Genomic DNA, 19,700 nt, shown 5'->3' on the forward strand with positions numbered 1-19,700 from the left:
CCTAAATAGTTGTCCGAAACGAGCGACAACATTTTGGCGCTAGAAGGAGGGGACCTCCCGACCTTGGCGACGCTCTCTCTTCCAATCCTTTCTCTTACCGCATCTACGACTCTCGAAAGATGAGTCACGTTCCCGCTACCTCCGTAGGCACCCAAGCGACGAGCTCAAGATTGTTGTCAATGGTACCCACAAGAAGAGTTGTAGTCTCTATTTTATACATTTGATGTAATAAAGTCTCACGAAGACTCTTGCTTGTAATTGCTTATTCATTAATAAAAGTTGAAACGTTCATTCATTCTTCCTTGTCTGTTTGAAGCTTTATGATAAAACATTAGTCTATAGTCCATAAACAAACTTAACAACTTACGAAGAGACAAATGTAGATATGCATGAACAAACTCTTCGTAGTTTGCTTAAAACGATACATTCGCAATCTAAGGGTCAAAGGACTATTGACCTCAGTATGATTGTTAGAAGAATCTACGATGTCTGGTTATGAGGCATTGAGAGTTGGAGACTCTATAATTCTTCTAGGTATCTTCCGAAGGTACTGAATTGACCGGTGCACTTCTAGAGACAAGATAAGAACAAACCATTTACCTCTTATGTCTCGAAGTCACTACGTATGAATTGCATCGTGCTTACCTTAATCCTGAAATGAGACATGCCATTTCACACCTTACATATTCTCATTTGAGAAAGTCAGAGTTCGGACTCACTATGTGATTCCGAACAAGGCCTATTGGTGAAATACTAAGTTGTGAGAATGTCATGAGTAACTTTGTGAAGTTCTCATAGATATGGAATTCATGTACAAGATCGCTGAAATGCAATGTATATCACATCATGCTTTGTTCCTTGGAGTGTGAATAAATGAACTGGCCAGTGTCCAAATTGAGTCCTGACTCTTTTGGATGAAACAATGTGACTTGTTAGCTCCTCGTCAATACATTGTTTCTAACTTATTCACAAGCGACAAAGGAGTTGAGGAAATAACAGCTAGAAGGGTAAAATGGTAATTTTGTAAATCCCGACTAGATTATGATATTCATGAAGGGTAAATATAGATAATATTCAGTGGATCCGCTCTTCATAATTTGGTTGAATTCTTGAGTAGAAAATAAATTCATTTGAACCGAGAGATTTTCAGTGTCAACTCTTTAGTGGAGTCAGTTGACATTAAGCTAAACTTGGAAAAGGTTTGTGAACTTTTGAGTCCAAGTGTTTAGCTCAAGCTTTGTTCATTTGGATGAGGTCACTGTCACAAATCATATCGAGTAGGAATAGTTAAACTAGCAGCTAAGTCAAAACAAGAACGAGACAAGTTTTGTGAAAAATTGTCTAAAGGGTATTTTTGTCTTTTTAGACATAGGACGAAATGAATGTCAATAAATTTTTTGACATTGTCATATGATGACAAATGAAATTTAAATCACACGGCCAACTTAAATTATTTGGGCTTTGAGGATTAAATTCATTTCATAGAATTGTTGTCGGTCGTTTTCGGAAAACCCGAGACGCTAAGAAGACACGTCGTTCAAAGGGCCGATGGTCAGGCCGGAGGTCCTGAAGAGCGACAAGCCTTCTCTCATGAGTCGACTGACAAGTGCTCATTCCAAGTCCTCATGCCCCTCGAGTCGAGCCCCGAGTCGCTCCTCGAGTCAAACCTTGAGTTGTTCCTCGAGTCGAGCCTCGAGTCGCTCCTCGAGTCAAGCCACTAGTCACTCTCGTCGAGTTGAGCCTTGCTCCTCGAGTCTAGTCACTCTTGTCAAGCGAAAACCTTCATATTTCACGTAGGAAGAATGGTATTCGAAGACCCCTAAAGCCCCGCAAGAGCCCGACAAGACGAGCCGTTCACCGCACACACAGCACGCTGCGCCGGCCAGCCGTGCGCTCCATGCGCGAGGACGCGCCCGCGCCGCGCGCTCCATGCGCCGTGCGTCCTGCGCCGCGCATCTCGCGCCGCGCCCGGTGACCTGCGCGCCGCGCCCCCTGCGCCGCGCGCGCCGTGCGCCTCCACTTGATGGCACGCGCGTTCCTAGTCCCACATGGATGAAAAAGGGACCTTCTAAGGCCCCCAAACACCTATATAAACCCCCTCCCATTGAGGGGAAAGCCATCCGATAAAATCCTATGCAATCGAATAAATTCTCTTCATCTCCTATCGACACGCTCGATTTCTTACTCTTCTCTGCTTCTCTGGATGCCATATTTGGCCTGAAGCAGTCTCTCTTCTCTCTCCCCCGTTCTCAGAGGTTCCGAAGCACTCACGGGGACTTCCCGGACGTCGCTCCCTCTGACCGAACGTTCTCCGGTGCTCAAGCACGCCCCTAGGGTTCTCGACTAGAGTTCCCCTCGCGCGTCTAACACGCTAGACACGTACGCGATCTCCGAGGTACTGAGACGCTGTCGAGGACTCCTCGCGCCCCGTCTCCTTCGTCGAGCACGCCACTCCACCAAGGTTCTACGCCTCATACTGCGTCTTTCACGCTTGAACTACGTTCTGACCTGATCCCACACACGGGTACGTAGGCAGCCGACAGCCAAGGCACGGTCACTCCTCCTCCTCACCCCCTACCTCTCCCGAGAGGCGGGTTGATCGGAGAAAACCCTAACTCGAGACTATCGAGTTCACACTCTTGGCCCGGGTGCGATCACTTGGTCCGGCCTTGGATCGAACCGCCCGAGGTTTTAAATAGTTGTTCATTTTCGTGCGACAACATTTTGGCGCTAGAAGGAGGGGACTTCCCGACCTATTCAGCCTGAAATCCCTTCTGTTCATCTTCTTCTTTTCTTCTGCGAACTCAACCTTCTCGAACTTGAGAAACGATGAGTAGCCAACCACCCGTACGTTCTGAGGGCGTGAATAACCCCGAAAACGTCACTGGGACCAAGAAATACTTCTTGCGCTCCCGAGCGCATGGTGACGAAGAGTCGCTCCACGAAGAGAGCTCGACCCGCTCACCATCTCTATCTCCTGATAGCAGGGACGACCGCATCATGGAGTTAGAGGAGAGTATCCGCCGACTGAAGGCGAGGAACGCAAGGTACCACAGCCGACTGGCTGCAAAGCAACCTATGCGTGACACGATAATCCCCAACGGGGATCCTGAGAACCTCAACAAGGAAAGCCGCGACCACGACCCTGATAACCAGGGTACTGGTGACTCGGAGGATATCGAGACTTCTCTCACGAAGGACGGGGGACTCCCTGCCGTGTTTGAAGTCGGTCCGTCGAATCCCTTGCCCCGAACAGGCGATGCGCCGGCAGCTTCTCAAGAGGGGAATTCCCGACGTTCAGCTCTCGACCGACTAGGTCCGAGGGAGAATGTTGTGGAAAGTCAGGGAGCGCGGAGAGCGCACTGTCGCAAATAAAGCCTGCGCCTCCGTACGACTAGCCCTGACCTTAGGGACCGCCTCACTGCTCAACGCATTGGGCGTGGCAATGATCTGAGAGAGCGACTAAGCTCTAGACCCAATATCCCGCTGGCGGCCCCAACTAACGGGAACCGCCGCGCAGGACAGGGGTCTAACGAGAGGCTGCAGGTGACTCCTCCCGATCAAGGGGTTACTCCAACGACCGGTCTCGATGTGGTCACTATGATCCACAACCTTCGAAATGAGGTACGAGATCTCCGAGAATACGGAATAGGTGGAAGTGCCTATGGGGTCGTTGAGGAGAATTCATCGCCTTTCACTACTCAGATACTGGCTGAGGTTTGTACGGGGAATTTCAAGCTCCCGAACCTCTCTCCCTATGATGGGAACGCATATCCTGCTTACCACATCCAACACTATGAAACCTGGATGACGATGCAGGGTGTTTCTCCTGGCGTCATGTGCCAAGCTTTTAGTTTGACTCTCGCCGGACCCGGTTTTGAGTGGTTCAAAAACTTAAGGCCAGGAAGCATCCACTCGTTCAAAGACCTGAAGGACATGTTCCTAGCACGGTTCGCTACATCTATGGTCCAAAGGAAGACCAAGATGTACCTGTGGTCAATCAGGCAAGAGAGTGGCGAGTCTCTTAGACGATACCTCGCCCGATTCACTGAAGAGTCAAACAAGGTCGGCCGCTTTGACGACGGTGACGCAATTTCCGCTATCATAGAAGGCTTGCGCACAAGTGACTTCCTCAAGTCTGTCGTCGGCCGTGTCCCTTCTACCATGGCCGAGTTAATGACTCGAGCTAAGACATTCATGGGAGTCGAAAATTACCTCGACGGCCGCAAGAGCACTAATCAAAGCTCTCGTCGTCGAGAAGAACCTAGCCACGAGCAAAACGAACCTCGTAAAAGGCAAAACAAGGGGAACCAGGTTTCTAACAACCAACCCCCTGTACCTCAGAAACCGCGACTTGCGGAAAACTTCAAAGGGTACTCGTCGTTCACACAGCTTAACACAGCGCCGGAAAGGATCTTGGCTCTGGCACGTGACAAGTTCACGCCCCCGGCTCCAATGAAGAAGGATCCCGCAACTCGCAATCGATCCAGGTATTGTGAGTTCCATCGGGAATACGGTCATTTGACCTTGGAATGCTACAACCTCAAAAGGCAAATCGAGGCTTTGATCCAACGGGGTGAGCTGAAAGAGTTTGTGTTACGCATGATTAGCGCTGCGGGCCCCACCACGAACAGACAACAGTCTGGTCAGGGTTGAGGAACAGCCGCTTCTGCCGACCGAACCGCGGCTACTGCCAACGCCAACCCGCAACTCCACGTGGTAACCACCATACTGGGAGGTCCACAAGATGGAGATTCAACCCGACAACGGAAGAAATTCCTTAGGGCCGTGTCTCAGGAAGACGCTGCTATGCACGTCAACTTCACATATGAAGAACCTCCGTCCGTGGCTCACGAGACGATGTATTTCACAAATGAAGAGGCCAAGCGAGTTGTGCATCCGCACAATAACGCGATCGTGCTCAAGGCCCAAGTGGCCAATAACTTGGTGAAAATGGTTCTCATCGATAACGGCAGCGCGGCCGACATAATTTTCAAGTCCACCCCAGAGCGCATGAAGCTCGGGGGGCTGCGCCCGACTCCGACCCAAACGCCATTGTTTGGGTTCACTGGGGAAAAGGTTATGACCGAGGGCATTATCGACCTGCCGGTCACCTTTGGGACCCCTGGAGGAATCGAGGCCGTTCACATGGTCCCATTCCTAGTGGTCGATCAGGAGTCGCCTTATAACTTAATCATCGGGCGACCCACGTTGAACCGGCTAAGGGCAATCACTTCCACGTACCACCTACTGCTGAAATTCCCCACCGAAGTGGGAATTGGCATTATGGCTGGAGACCAATCCCAAGCCAGAATATGCTACGTACAAGGAGTTGATGGCAAATCCGCGGGAAAAGCGGTCAACACAATCTTCCAACTGGAAGACGATTTCCCGTGCAACCCAAGGGATGCAAGGAAGTTCGGAGAACTTGACCCCCGGGATGAAATCGAAAGACTCAAGGTGGAAACCTCTGATGATCTTGTGCCAATCGTCCTGGACGAATCTAAGCCTGATTAGGTTGTAAAAGTCGGCACCCGACTTCCACTCGCCATCAAAACTCAGCTTACTGCCTTCCTTAGGGAGTTCAAGGATGTTTTTGCATGGACTCATGCGGACATGCCCAGAATCGATCCCGAGGTAATAGTGCACCGACTGAACGATGACCCAAAGGTCGCCGAAAAAGTGCAGGCTAGACGAACGTTCAACCCAGAACGATACCTGGCCATAAATGAAGAGGTCGAGAAACTCCTCACCGCAAACTTCATTCGAGATGCTAAGTACCCCAAGTGGGTCGCCAACGTGGTAATGGTAAAAAAGCCCAACGGGAAGTGGCGAATTTGTATAGACTACAAAGATCTTAACAAAGCCTGCCCTAAGGACTGCTTTCCACTCCCGCGCATCGAACAACTGGTGGACGCCACGGCCGGCCATGAACTTCTAAGCTTCATGGACGCCTATTCAGGCTACAACCAAATTCGAATGCACGAGCCCGATCAAATTAAGACGACCTTTGTCACCGATCGAGGTCTCTATTGTTACAAGGTCATGCCTTTCGGCCTTAAGAACGCGGGGGCAACGTACCAGCACCTGGTAAATCGGATCTTCGCCGATCAAATCGGCAAGACAATGGAAGTATACGTGGACGACATGCTCGTTAAAAGCCTACTAGCAACCAATCACGTATGCAACCTAAGGGAGATGTTCACAATCCTCCCCCGGTATAAAATGAAGCTCAACCCCAACAAATGCGTATTGGGGGTTGAATCCGGGAAGTTCCTCGGTTACATCGTCAGCCGACGAGGCATAGAGGCGAACCCGGAAAAAATCAAGGCACTCCTTGAAATGAAGTCGCCAAGATGAGTCAAAGAGGTACAAAGCCTGACCGGTCGGGTTGCCGCTCTGACACGCTTCGTGTCTAAAGCCACCGACAAGTGTCCACCGTTCTTCAAAGCTCTGAAGAAGACGGACGGCTTTGAGTGGACGGACGAATGCGAAAGTGCCTTCCAAGAAATGAAGGCTTACTTTGGGTCCCCACCATTCCTCTCTAAACCGAGAGAGGGCGAGACGCTATACGTGTATCTCGCCGTCTCTGAAAGAGCTGTAAGTGCTGTCCTTGTCCGCGAAGAAAACAAGGTCCCATGGCCGATCTACTACGTGAGCAAAGCCTTACTCGACGCGGAAACGCGCTACACCGAGATAGAGAAACTTTCTCTGGCTCTCTTAATGGCAACTAAGAAGCTGCGGCCGTACTTCTAAGCTCACCCAGTCGCAGTGCGAACTGAGCATCCGATCGGTAAAGCTCTTCAAAAGGGAACATCGACTCGCATGGCGATCTGGTCCCAAGAATTGAGCGAGTACGGGATTGAGTTCCACCCAAGAATGGCTATAAAGGGGCAGGCCTTAGCCGACTTCGTGGCAGAATTCTCTTATACTCCCGATATGGGAAGAGCGGAAGCTGACTTAAACGATGATGCGTTAACTCGGAAAAGGAAGGTAGACCCAACGGGTCCCATCTGGGAGCTATACGTAGATGGGGCATCTAATTCTCGGGGGGCTGGCGCCGGAATAATTTTGATTAACCCAACGGGGAAAAACTGCGATACGCCCTTCACTACGGCTTCCAAGCCTCCAACAATGAAGCTGAATACGAAGCGCTCATTGTAGGGATAGAGCTGGCACAGAAACTCGGCTCCCATAACCTGCGAATACACTGCGACTCGAAGTTGATCGTAAACCAGGTTAAAGGAGATTACACCGCCAAGGAACCTAACATGGTCGCGTACCTGGCTAAGACAAACTCCAAACTCGATGCCTTCTCTTGGTTCCAGATTCATCAAATCCCGAGAGAACAAAATTCGGAGACTGACGCGCTTGCTCGCCTCGGATCTGGCATCGACGAAGACGGATTGGGGACCGTACCCATTGAATTTCTCGCACGGCCATCCGTCTCCCGAGACGAAGTCGGGACCTTAGAGGTGGCATCTCAGCCCGCTTGGATGGACTCAATTGTCGAGTTTTTGCAAAGAGGGGAACTCCCCGAAGACCGCAAGGAAGCCGATAAACTGATGGCCTTAGCATCCAAATACACGCTCCATGAGGGCATACTCTATAAGCGCGGTTACTCGACGCCGCTGCTCTGGTGCCTCGATAGCGTTGAGTCGACCAAGGTCCTCCGCGAAATTCATGAGGGCATCTGCGGGAACCACGCCGCTCGAACTTCCCTTGCGCTCAAAGCGCTTAAGCAAGGCTATTTCTGGCCTACCATGAAGCGAGATGCTGGCGAATGGGCAAGGCGTTGCGATAAATGCCAGCGCTTCGCGGAAATTCCGCGACAGCCCGCCGACCCCATTAAGCAGCATCGTTGTCCCACGTCCCTTCGCTAAGTGGGGCGTGGACATCATTGGTAAGCTCCCTAGAGCGCCAAGGCAATACGAGTACGCCATTATCGCCATCGACTACTTCACTAAGTGGGTAGAGGCCGAGCCGCTTGCCAGAATAACTGAAGCAAACACGACAAACTTCATCTGGAAAAGCATCATATGCAGGCACGGTATCCCCGCCTCAATTGTGACCGAAAACGGAGCACAATTTGACAACGCGCGAGTAAGAGATATCTGCGATCAATTGAAGATCAGCAAGACCTTCTCCTCGCCGCGTCATCCTCAGGCCAACGGCCAAGTCGAGGCAGTCAACAAGACTATCAAAAGCAACCTGAAAAAGAAGCTCGAAGACAAGAAAGGCGCCTGGGCCGGGGAATTGCCATTCGTCCTATGGGCATATAGGACAACCGCGCGAAACGCCACCGGCGAGACGCCATTCTCCCTTGCATATGGGGTCGAGGCCGTGGTTCCAATTGAAACCGAGATACCCACGTTCCGAATCAACACATTCGACGAAGCGGACAACGACGAGGCCATGCGCCTTGAGTTGGACCTGATCGATGAAAAGAGAGCGGAAGCATTCAGACGCCTCGCCGCACAGAAGCGCAAGGTCGAAAGATACTACAACTCCAAGATCAAAAGGCGAACCTTTGCCGTCGGAAGCCTCGTCCTCAGACGAGTGTTCTAGAATACGCAAGTCCAAGGCGCCGGCGTCCTAGGCCCGAACTGGGAAGGCCTTTACAGAGTCCGCAAAGTCATTCACGACGGGACATACTACATCGAGCACACGGACGGAACTCCGATTTGCCACCCGTGGAACGCGGAGCACTTGAGGCAGTACTACCAGTAGCTAGCATCCCCCGCATTTTTATCGCTTTTATTTCCCATTTTCAATAAGGCCTACGAGCCAATGTTTTAGGATTTTAATTTTCTCGCAAGTTTTTCGCAAAAGTAATAAAACTCGAGTTTTCCGTTTCAAATTCCGTTTTATGCAAGTTTTCTGGTTATCAACAATTAACTTATAACCCAAAAGAACACGCTCACTCTCAAAAGAACACGCTCTACCAAAAAAACCTAAGACGCCTACATGGCGCACTTAAGACGCCTACATGGCGCACGTAAGACGCCTACATAGCGCGACATAAGACGCCTACATGGCGCGCTTAAGACGCCTACATGGCGCACGTAAGACGCCTACATGGCGCACTTAAGACGCCTACATGGCGCACGTAAGACGCCTACATGGCGCGACCTAAGACGCCTACATGGCGCACGTAAGACGCGTAAAGGCGCAACCCGTAAGACGCCTACATAGCGCAACCTAAGACGCCAACATGGCGCACTTAAGACGCCTACATGACGAACGTAAGACGCGTAAAGGCGCAACCCGTAAGACGCCTACATGGCGCAACCTAAGACGCCTACATGGCGCACTTAAGACGCCTACATGGCGCACGTAAGACGCCAACATGGCGCAACCTAAGACGCCTACATGGCGCACGTAAGACACGCAGGCGCAACCCGTAAGACGCCTACATGGCGCAACCTAAGACGCCTACATGGCGCACTTAAGACGCCTACATGGCGCACGTAAGACGCGTAAAGGCGCAACCCGTAAGACGCCTACACGGCGCAACCTAAGACGCCTACGTGGCGCACTTAAGACGCCTACATGGCGCACGTAAGACGCGTAAAGGCGCAACCCGTAAGACGCCTACATGGCGCAACCTAAGACGCCTACATGGCGCACTTAAGACGCCTACATGGCGCACGTAAGACGCCAACATGGCGCAACCTAAGACGCCTACATGGCGCACGTAAGACACGCAGGCGCAACCCGTAAGACGCCTACATGGCGCAACCTAAGACGCCTACATGGCGCACTTAAGACGCCTACATGGCGCACGTAAGACGCGTAAAGGCGCAACCCGTAAGACGCCTACATGGCGCAACCTAAGACGCCTACATGGCGCACTTAAGATGCCTACATGGCGCACGTAAGACGCGTAAAGGCGCAACCCGTAAGACGCCTACATGGCGCAACCTAAGACGCCTACATGGCGCACTTAAGACGCCTACATGGCGCACGTAAGACGCCTACATGGCGCAACCTAAGACGCCTACATGGCGCACTTAAGACGCCTACATGGCGCAACCTAAGACGCCTACATGGCGCAACCCGAGACGCCTACATGGCGCGCTTAAAACGCCTGCCTGGCGCGACCTGAGACGTCCACTTGGCACAATCCGGCACACGTAAGGCGCCTACGTAGCATGGCTGACTCGCAGTTGAAAATACTTAAGAACGCAAACCATCCAAGTGACTGGCGTGTTTGAAAAGGTATCCTGCTGAGGTAAAAGGATGGGCAAAACCATTGACACAAACAATTGACAATCTAAGCATGCCATAAAAGATGAATGTGCGAAAACATTCATAAAAATAAATAAATAACTTCTCATAAAAGAAAGGGGCAACTGCCTCAAATCCTAGAAAGCATGCGCTAAGACAAGTGCGCTAAAGGAAAAAATCCTAGTAAGCAAGCGCTAAAACAGGTGCGCTGAATGGAAAAAACCTAAAAAGCATGCGCTAAACACTTGCGCGAGAAAAATAAGGAAAGGAAAAGGTCACTCGGCGGGATCATCGCCTACAGGATCGGCCCCGTCGAGTGATGGGAACAACGAGTCGAAGAAGTGGAAGGTGAGCCCCCGAGAAACATTCTCGGTAGCTGTGGCATCCCGACACTCCACCGCCGCCGCATGTCTTGCCTCGTCGACTCCGACATCAAAGTCGTCTTGAAGGTCGGACGCAAGCTGTTCCGCCGCGGCTTTCTCCTCGGTGACCCGAGCCACCTCCTCCGCCAAGGAGTCGCGCTTACGCTCCGCACGAACACGGGCAGCCTCGCTCGATGTAAGCTGGCCCTGAAGAATGCCAACTTCTTCTGTGCGCGATTCCAACTAACGTCGAAGGTCCCGCGCTTCGCTCCGGAAGACCTCCGTCGATCGAGTCGCCACTTTGAGGGCTTGACGTTCCGTCGTTAGCTCCTCAGCCATCTTCGCCACCGCCGCCTGAGCACGGTCGCACTTGCCGCGGGTAACTCCCAATTCCACGCGAGCCTCCTGAAGCTGCTCGCAAAGACTCGCAAACTCCGCCTTTGAGTGAGAACCTCGCTCGGCGTGGGCCAGCTGAGACTTCGCTTGAGCAAGCTCTTCCTGGGCACGGCTCATCCGCCTGATAAGGTCGTGAAGGATCTTCTCGCCCCGGGTCGCTCGAGCAAGCACATGAGAAGGCAAAAAGATAGTTTAACGAAAGATAGGTTCACAAACGAGGCAAGGGAAACTTACTCTCTGTGCATCGGAAACGCCGTGACGAAAGAACTCCACGTCGCTGCTGGCCACGACGCTCTTCCACATCTTCATCGAAGATTGAGCAAGGCCCAGGGAACATTCCCCCCTAACCTCTGCAGCCTCCACGTCGACCATCGAGTTTACGCGCTTGGAGTCCGAAGACGTATCTGGTAAAGCCGAGGAGGAGGGTCGCTTCAAAGAAGCGCGAGGACCGCTCTCGGTCCGATGATCGGTATCGGGTTTCTCCGGACCGTTCCGCGCAGCAATCCAACAACGGACCGCCGCCAACGACTTCGGGTCCCGAGAAGCCTTCGCTAGGCGCGCTCGAGCCCTCGCCCTACCGAAGAGATTACAAAAGCAACAAAAGTCAAAAACCTAAGCTAAAAACGAGAGCAAGAAGTGTGAAACATCGACATACCTTGAAGATCGCCACTGGGGACACTCTCGGTCCACTGGCTAGGTGGAAATAGCGGGAACCACCCGGTGGAAGCCATCAGCTCCGGGGAACGAAATCGTTCGACGGCTTTCCGAGCCTCCGACATTCCCCAGATCTCCTTCACAAAGTCGAGGTCATCGGCCCCCGCGTTAGCAGAAAACTCGGCCAAGGGGCCGAACCGGAGCGGCGCATCGCCAAAAGCCTCCGCCGAGACCCACACCCACGGTCGTCGATTATACTTCTCTGAATCGATGATCAGCTTAGTATTCCGACGATCGTGGGCCACGAAGAAACTGGGTTGCCCGGGCGCAGGGAAGACCGCGATGAGATTACGAAAATCACTCACGGTCATTACCCGCTCAGTCTGGCAATGCCACTCCATGTGGCACATCGCCACTATGCGGTAGAATGCCGGACTCATCTGACATGCGTGCACCCCCAGACGGGCGAGAAGCTGCTGGACGATGGGTTGAAACGGCAGCCGTAACCCGCAGTTGAGACTTGCAACTGAAACTGTGGCAAATCTACGACGAGGCCGGAAAGGACGGTTGCCCTGTAAGGGACGGAGAAGCGCCACGTACGACAGAATGGCGAATGCCTCCCGGAGACCGATGAATGTCCGGTAGGTGAGCGAGCTCGAAGCATCGACCCCCGAACAATCGAAGTCCTACGGAGCGGAAAAGCCCTCCTCGGGATACCACTCCGTCCTAGCAAGCGACCTCGCCGATACTAACGCCTCTGCGTCAAGGGTCTCAGGCTGAGAACCCCCTGGCTCCACGGAAGGGCCCCTGCCCTCCGACACAGCCGCGGCAGCCGCCGACGGTACCTCGGGACGATCCGATACGAGGCCTTCGGCCCCCGGACATGTCTCTGACTCACCTCCGGGATCTTCAGACTCGGGACCAAAGTCGTCCATGCAGTCAATCTCGTCGAGAACCGACTCTAGCGGAGTCACCGCATCCGCGTCCGTAACATCTCCCGGCACGCCTTGAGAGTCCAAGTCGGACTGCGGCACGTCGAGGCGGGCTTTGTCACGATCCCCCTCGCCGACTAAGTTGATCACGAGGCGAGGGGCAGGTTCCCCGGACGCGGGATGATCAAACTCCCGACCTGTATCGCGCCCAGTTGGCGCGCACTCTTCGTGAGGCTGAGCAGCGGGCACGGTCGCACCCGGCTCGCCTTCCTCCAGCCACTGCTCTACTCCGCTTGGATTTTCTTCCACGTGCAGAGGAACTTCCCTTAATCCCGCGAAGAGATCATCCTCTGCGTGTTCAGAACCCTGAAACAAGAGAGAGAAATCAATCTCGGGACTCTCAGCTGAGAAAAGGGGAGGGACACCCATAATGCAAGCGTAAAAGAGAAAATAAGCGCAGAAAAGAGAGAAAAAAATAAAGTGAGGAATAAAGAGAAGGGGGGAGGCCTATTTATAGACTTCTAGGGGGGTAGGAGTCGAAATCCTACTCCCACAAGGAGCAAAATCGGAGAAAAAACTCCAAAAAGTCGGAGTTCTCCCGCGCAAGGCGAACCAGCCCCGCGCACAACTAAAAGTTCACCGCCCGGGGCCTCCCGAGTAATGAACGTGGGGGGCTAATGTTGTCGGTCGTTTTCAGAAAACCCGAGACGCCAAGAAGACACGCCGTTCAAAGGGCCGATGGTCAGGCCGGAGGTCCTGAAGAGCGACAAGCCTTCTCTCATGAGTCGACTGACAAGTGCTCATGCCAAGTCCTCATGCCCCTCGAGTCGAGCCCCGAGTCGCTCCTCGAGTCGGGCCTTGAGTTGTTCCTCGAGTCGAGCCTCGAGTCGCTCCTCGAGTCAAGCCACTAGTCACTCTCGTCGAGTTGAGCCTTGCTCCTCGAGTCGAGTCACTCTTGTCAAGCGAAAACCTTCATATTTCACGTAGGAAGAATGGTATTCGAAGACCCCTAAAGGCCCGCAAGAGCCCGACAAGACGAGCCGTTCACCGCACGCACAGCATGCTGCGCCGGCCAGCCGTGCGCTCCATGCGCCAGGACGCGCCCGCGCCGCGCGCTCCATGCGCCATGCGTCCTGCGCCGCGCATCCCGCGCCGCGCCCGGTGACCTGCGCGCCGCGCGCGCCGTGCGCCTCCACTTGATGGCACGCGCGTTCCTAGTCCCACATGGATGAAAAAGGGACCTTCTAAGGCCCCCAAACACCTATATAAACCCCCTCCCATTGAGGGGAAAGCCATCCGATAAAATCCTATGCAATCGAATAAATTCTCTTCATCTCCTATCGACAAGCTCGATTTCTTACTCTTCTCTGCTTCTCTGGATGCCATATTTGGCCTGAAGCAGTCTCTCTTCTCTCTCCCCCGTTCTCAGAGGTTCCGAAGCACTCACGGGGACTTCCCGGACGTCGCTCCCTCTGACCGAACGTTCTCCGGTGTTCAAGCACGCCCCTAGGGTTCTCGACTAGAGTTCCCCTCGCGCGTCTAACACGCTAGACACGTACGCGATCTCCGAGGTACTGAGACGCTGTCGAGGACTCCTCGCGCCCCGTCTCCTTCGTCGAGCACGCCACTCCACCAAGGTTCTACGCCTCATACTGCGTCTTTCACGCTTGAACTACGTTCTGACCTGATCCCACACACGGGTACGTAGGCAGCCGACAACCAAGGCACGGTCACTCCTCCTCCTCATCCCCTACCTCTCCCGAGAGGCGGGTTGATCGGAGAAAACCCTAACTCGAGACTATCGAGTTCACACTCTTGGCCCGGGTGCGATCACTTGATCCGGCCTTGGATCGAACCGCCCGAGGTTTTAAATAGTTGTTCATTTTCGTGCGACAACAAGAATTTTACTTGAAAATTCTTAATGGGCTTTTCTTATGTTGTCATGAACAAATGAAGAAACATCTAGAAGCTCCTTCTAGAAGCTCAAATTTCGTCCAACCCAAGGAAAATAAGGCTGAGTTTCGTTCATGCCATAGTGGGAAAGAGAGTTTATTTTGTGCATTAATGTATGAAGATACTTGCCAAAAGAAAAAGAGGAAACAAATTTCCTCTAGAAGGAAAGTGCATTTTCGGCCAACTAAGAGAGAACAAATGAGGAAACAAATCCAAGGACTTGCATGACATGTCATGAACGTCCAACATGGGTAGAAAAGAGGAAATAAGATTTGCTCATGCCTCCCCTATAAATAGAGACCTCATTCCTCTCATTCTAGTCATTCCACATAAGTTAGAGATTGAGAACTTCTCTCTCTAGACCTTGTGGCCGATCCTCTCTCTCTCTCTCTAGTTATTTTCGGTTTTTATTTTGGCACCTAGGTCCACATTTGACCTAGTGTTTTAGCTCTTCGACTCTAAGACTTGATCTTGAGTTGTCGCGTTTAAAAGTGCCCACACACTAATTCCTTTCTTTCTCGAGTGATTCTTGTGATAGAAACTTTCGTGGTTGCTCGAGTTGGCGAGGAAAGAAGAGAGACGTGCTGCGAGGGGAGACGAACGTTGCAACCTTTTCCAAAAGCTTCTCAACGTTCAAGCTTCTAAAAGGTTAGTAATCTTTTATGCTCATATTAGTTTTTATTTACATGTGCTTGCTCTTTGTCTAGGTTAGTAAAAACTGTTTTACTTGAAAAGAAAATTTTTAAAATTTCGCCGCCTACCGAAGCGTTAAAATTTTTCTTAAACCCTAGATCAATTCCAACAAATGGTATCAGAGCTATGGTCAAAGATATGCATGTACATGTATTTAAAATTATGAGCTTGAAAATCGTTTTCGAAAGTTTACTAATTTTGTGACAAGTTAGAATTGTTATCTTAGATTTTTTTAATTTATTGCTCTTTAAATTAAAAATCATGTTGTTTATCTATGATTTTGGGATGATATTAAAACACATTAGAATCAGTTCTAAAAGTTTTTAATTTTTTATATTGAAAACGTGTTTTAAAGGTTTGAGAAATTTCGAGTACAATTTTGTGACTAGTTTTCTTGTCTTACTAGTTTCTTATTTTTAACTTGAATCGTTTTATGCTTGTTGTTTTTTCTTTTATACCATGTTATTACCTTGCTAATAAAACACAAATAAAAGCTTTAAACAACATCCTAAAACGTTCCGTTACACTCGATTCTTTTTCGCACCTAAATAGGACCAAACTTTAATTATTTCTTTTTCTTCGAGCTGGAGTAAAACCCTCAGTAAAAGTGGCATAACTCTCTGTTCAGAAATCGAAATTTAATAATTCTCAAATCAAATTAAATCTCTGTCTGTCCTCTGTCCAATGCCACCGGTTTCAGGTCAAAAGGACATCAAACCCGCCAGTTATGGCAATTTTACTCCGAGGTGCGCGGCTGTTCCGAAAGTCCAGTTTTTTAGAAAACCGGATTTTCAGCCCCACTACCATGAGTTATAGAACTCTAATGAGAAAATTTACTTGAGCAAAAATGTTTTTCATAAGATTGTAAACATGATGTGTAAGATTAAAATGTTTTGATTTTTGAAAGTTTAATTGAAATTGAATTTTTACAAAACTAGTTTGAATTTTGAAAAACCATTTTCACTTTCAAACTTGAAAATATTTTGTCATCCAAATCAAATAAGTTTTCAAAATGTTTTCAAAACTAAATCTATATCACATATGTTCAAAATCTATATGCTCTTGAAAATTTGAGTGGGAGGTCTCCTTGTAGACAAGCCGAAAAATAAAAAGATGTGTAATCTCAAACTTTCAAGTGTTCGAGTGTGTTGAAGTTCACACTTCCCTCATGCACTTTCCCGAATAGAAAATAGGAAAAGATCGAGTATGTACGTTGTGCCTTTATGCACTAATACTGCTCTGAACATGAAAATCTAGGATTCTCTTCTAGTTGTCCGCTCTGTCGCTCTCTAACTAGGAAATCCGTTTCCGAACTTATAAGAGTCGATGTACCAACTCCAAAAACTAAGTGGGAGGGTTATATCTGTTGTTTGTAACCCACGATCCCCAACACTAATGAAAAGTGCAATTGTCGCTAGACTAAGAGTCACCCTCGTGGCCCTCTCTTAAATGAGAGTACTCAAGGGCGCTTTGCACTGATCATTGCTCAATGAGCTAAATCCGAAAGTGAGACAATGAGACAAGACCTCCCCTCGGCGGATTGTTTTTCAAAGTCAATCTTTTGGACTAAGTGGTTGGTTACACACTTAGACTCAATCCCTAGTAATCCTCCCTCGAGGCCCTGCAAAAGGATGTGAGTGATCAAACCAATTTAAAAGGTGGCTGGTCAAAATTGGTGTATTGACATATTGGCTAAGCATAAATGATGTGTCATTTACTTATAAATGGAGTTTTTTTGCGGCCTTCCCTCGAAGGAGTAAATTATCGTTTGGTTTATAACACCTTTGGATTTTATCAAATGTTTAAAAACTTAAATCCTAAACCAAAGACTAATCATAAATTGTTTTCAACTTATATAGGCAATATGTCTCTCAACCTTCTCTCGATCATCGTTTCCTCGAACAAACTCGAAAACGAAAACTACGTTAATTGGAAACATAACCTCGACATAATACCTACCTTTAACAAGCACAAATGGGTACTCACCACCCCGTGTCCTCCTCTGACGAATGATGATTCGACTCAAGAGGACAAAGACGCCTTGGCGGCTTGGCTCTGCTCCGATGTGTGAGGTGCTATATCTTAGCATCAACGAACAATGTGTTGCAACAACAACATCGTGACATCGAAACTGCCATCGACATGCTCAACAATCTCCATGAGATGTTTGAAGGGCAAAGGCGTCAAGCAAGGGAACAAGCAGTCCGACAGTTCATGAACAGTCATATGAAGGCTAGGACTCCTATTGGAGACTTTATGATACTGATCATTAGTTTTCTGAATAAAATGGAAATCCTAGGATCTGAGATTGATGGGAAGAATGTCATAGATATGATCTTAGAAACTCTACCCGCATATCTTGATGCCTCCAAGATGAACTACTCCTTAAAGAAGCTAGAATACACTGTTACCAAGCTTATGAAGGAACTTCACACTGCTGTAGGTCTCACTAAGAAAAAGAGGAATCAAGGAGAGGCACATGCTACTGAGCAATAAGCTTCCACCTCTGGAACTAAGAAGAGACCTCACAAGGCCGATAAAAGGACTGTTTTGCCTATCTCAAAGTAAAGGAACATAGTATTGTACTAGTAACCGAAGCATGCTTAGTAGCTGATAATGTATCAACGTGGATTCTTGACTCCGCTGCTACTAACCATATTTGTTGTTCCTTGAATGGTTTCAAGAAAACCAAAAGCTTAGAGGAAGGCGAGTTTTGTTTCAAATGGGGTGATGGGAGCCTGGTGTCTGCGAAGGCTGTGGGATCTGTGACGCTGTCTTTTGAAGACCGCACTTTAAACTTGAATAATGTTTATTTTGTTCCTACCTTTGGGAAGAACTTAATATCTGTTGCTCGTCTTCTTGAGCAAGATTATTGTTTAAAGTTCATTAAGAATGGAATTCGTATTTCGTTTCCTGATAATTCTTTTGTCACTGATGCATGTATGAAGAATGCTCTTTTCTACATCTATCCCACTCAACCTTCTCTTTTAAACACCGAAATAGATAATGATCTAATTAGGGAGACAAAGAGGATGAAACTTTCTGAATCCTCCGATCTAACAAAATCAACATACCTCTAGCACTTAAGACTTGGTCATATCAGTCTAAATAGGATTAAGAGACTTGTGAGGGACGGTCCACTCCAAGCCTCTGCAATAGGTTCACTACCTACTTGTGAATCCTGCATAGAAGGAAAAATAACCAAGCGACCTTTCTCCAATAAGGGTCGAAGAGCCACTGAGTTGCTGGAACTAGTACATTCTGAGGTATGTGGTCCGCTCAGCCAACAGGCACGTGGAGGATACGAATACTTCGTTACTTTCACCGATGATTACTCGCGATATGGTTTTGTCTATTTGCTCAAACACAAATCCCAGACCTTTAACGTATTTAAGGTCTTTAGGGCTTTAGTGGAAAAGCAAACTGGCAAAGTGATCAAAACACTTCGATCTGATCGAGATGGTGAGTATATGTCTGGAGAGTTCGATGACTTTCTTAAAGAAGAAGGTATCGCTTCTCAGCTTACCGCACCTGGCACACCTCAACAAAATGGAGTGTCAGAGAGAAGAAACCGAACTCTTATGGAGATGGTTAGATCAATGATGAGTTACTCATCACTCCCGCTTTCGTTTTGGGGATATGCCCTCGAAACAGCCGCTTATATTCTTAACCAAGTTCCGTCCAAAACGGTTCCTGGTACTCCTTATGAACGATGGACTGGCCGTAAAGTAAATATGGGCCACATCCGAATTTGGGGTTGCCCTGCACACGTGCTAAGGCAAAAGACTAGCAAGTTGGCTAGTAGGTCAGAATTATGCTTGTTTGTGGGATATCCAAAGGAAACCAAGGGTTTCATCTTCTATAGTCCCGAGGACGATAAGAATTTCGTTAGCACGAATGCTCGTTTCCTTGAGGAGGACTTTATGAAAGATGCAAAACCTAGAAGCAAAATTGTGCTTGAAGAAAAGTTGGGTGAGGAAGCTTCTACCTCATCTGTAAGAACTGTTCTTACCCCAACTGAAACACAACCTAACTCATCAGAATCTCGTCAAGTAGTACTTCGACGTAGTGGGAGGGCTACTTAAAAGCCTGACAGGTACATGTCCTATGGAGACTCTCTCGTAGCCGTCTCTGACATGGATGATCCTGTTTCCTATAGCCAAGCAATGGCTTCTTCTGAATCAAACCTTTGGCTTGACGCCATGAAAGTTGAAATGCACTCGATGTATATCAACAAAGTCTGGAAACTTGTAGACATTCCTGAAGGGATTAAACCCGTAGGATGTAAGTGGATATACAAGAAGAAAAGGGGTCCGGATGGGAACGTCGAGACGTTCAAAGCACGACTTGTGGCTAAGGGTTACACCCAACAAGAAGGGATTGACTATGAAGAAACCTTCTCGCCAGTCGCGATGCTTAAATCTATCCGCATACTTCTATCCATAGCTGCAGCTCTCGAGTATGAGATCTGGCAAATGGA

Source organism: Urtica dioica, chromosome 7 (assembly GCF_054948205.1).
Source record: "Urtica dioica subsp. dioica isolate 48M chromosome 7, U.dioica_male_clone48M_v1_H2, whole genome shotgun sequence".
NCBI classification, from domain to species: Eukaryota; Viridiplantae; Streptophyta; class Magnoliopsida; order Rosales; family Urticaceae; genus Urtica; species Urtica dioica.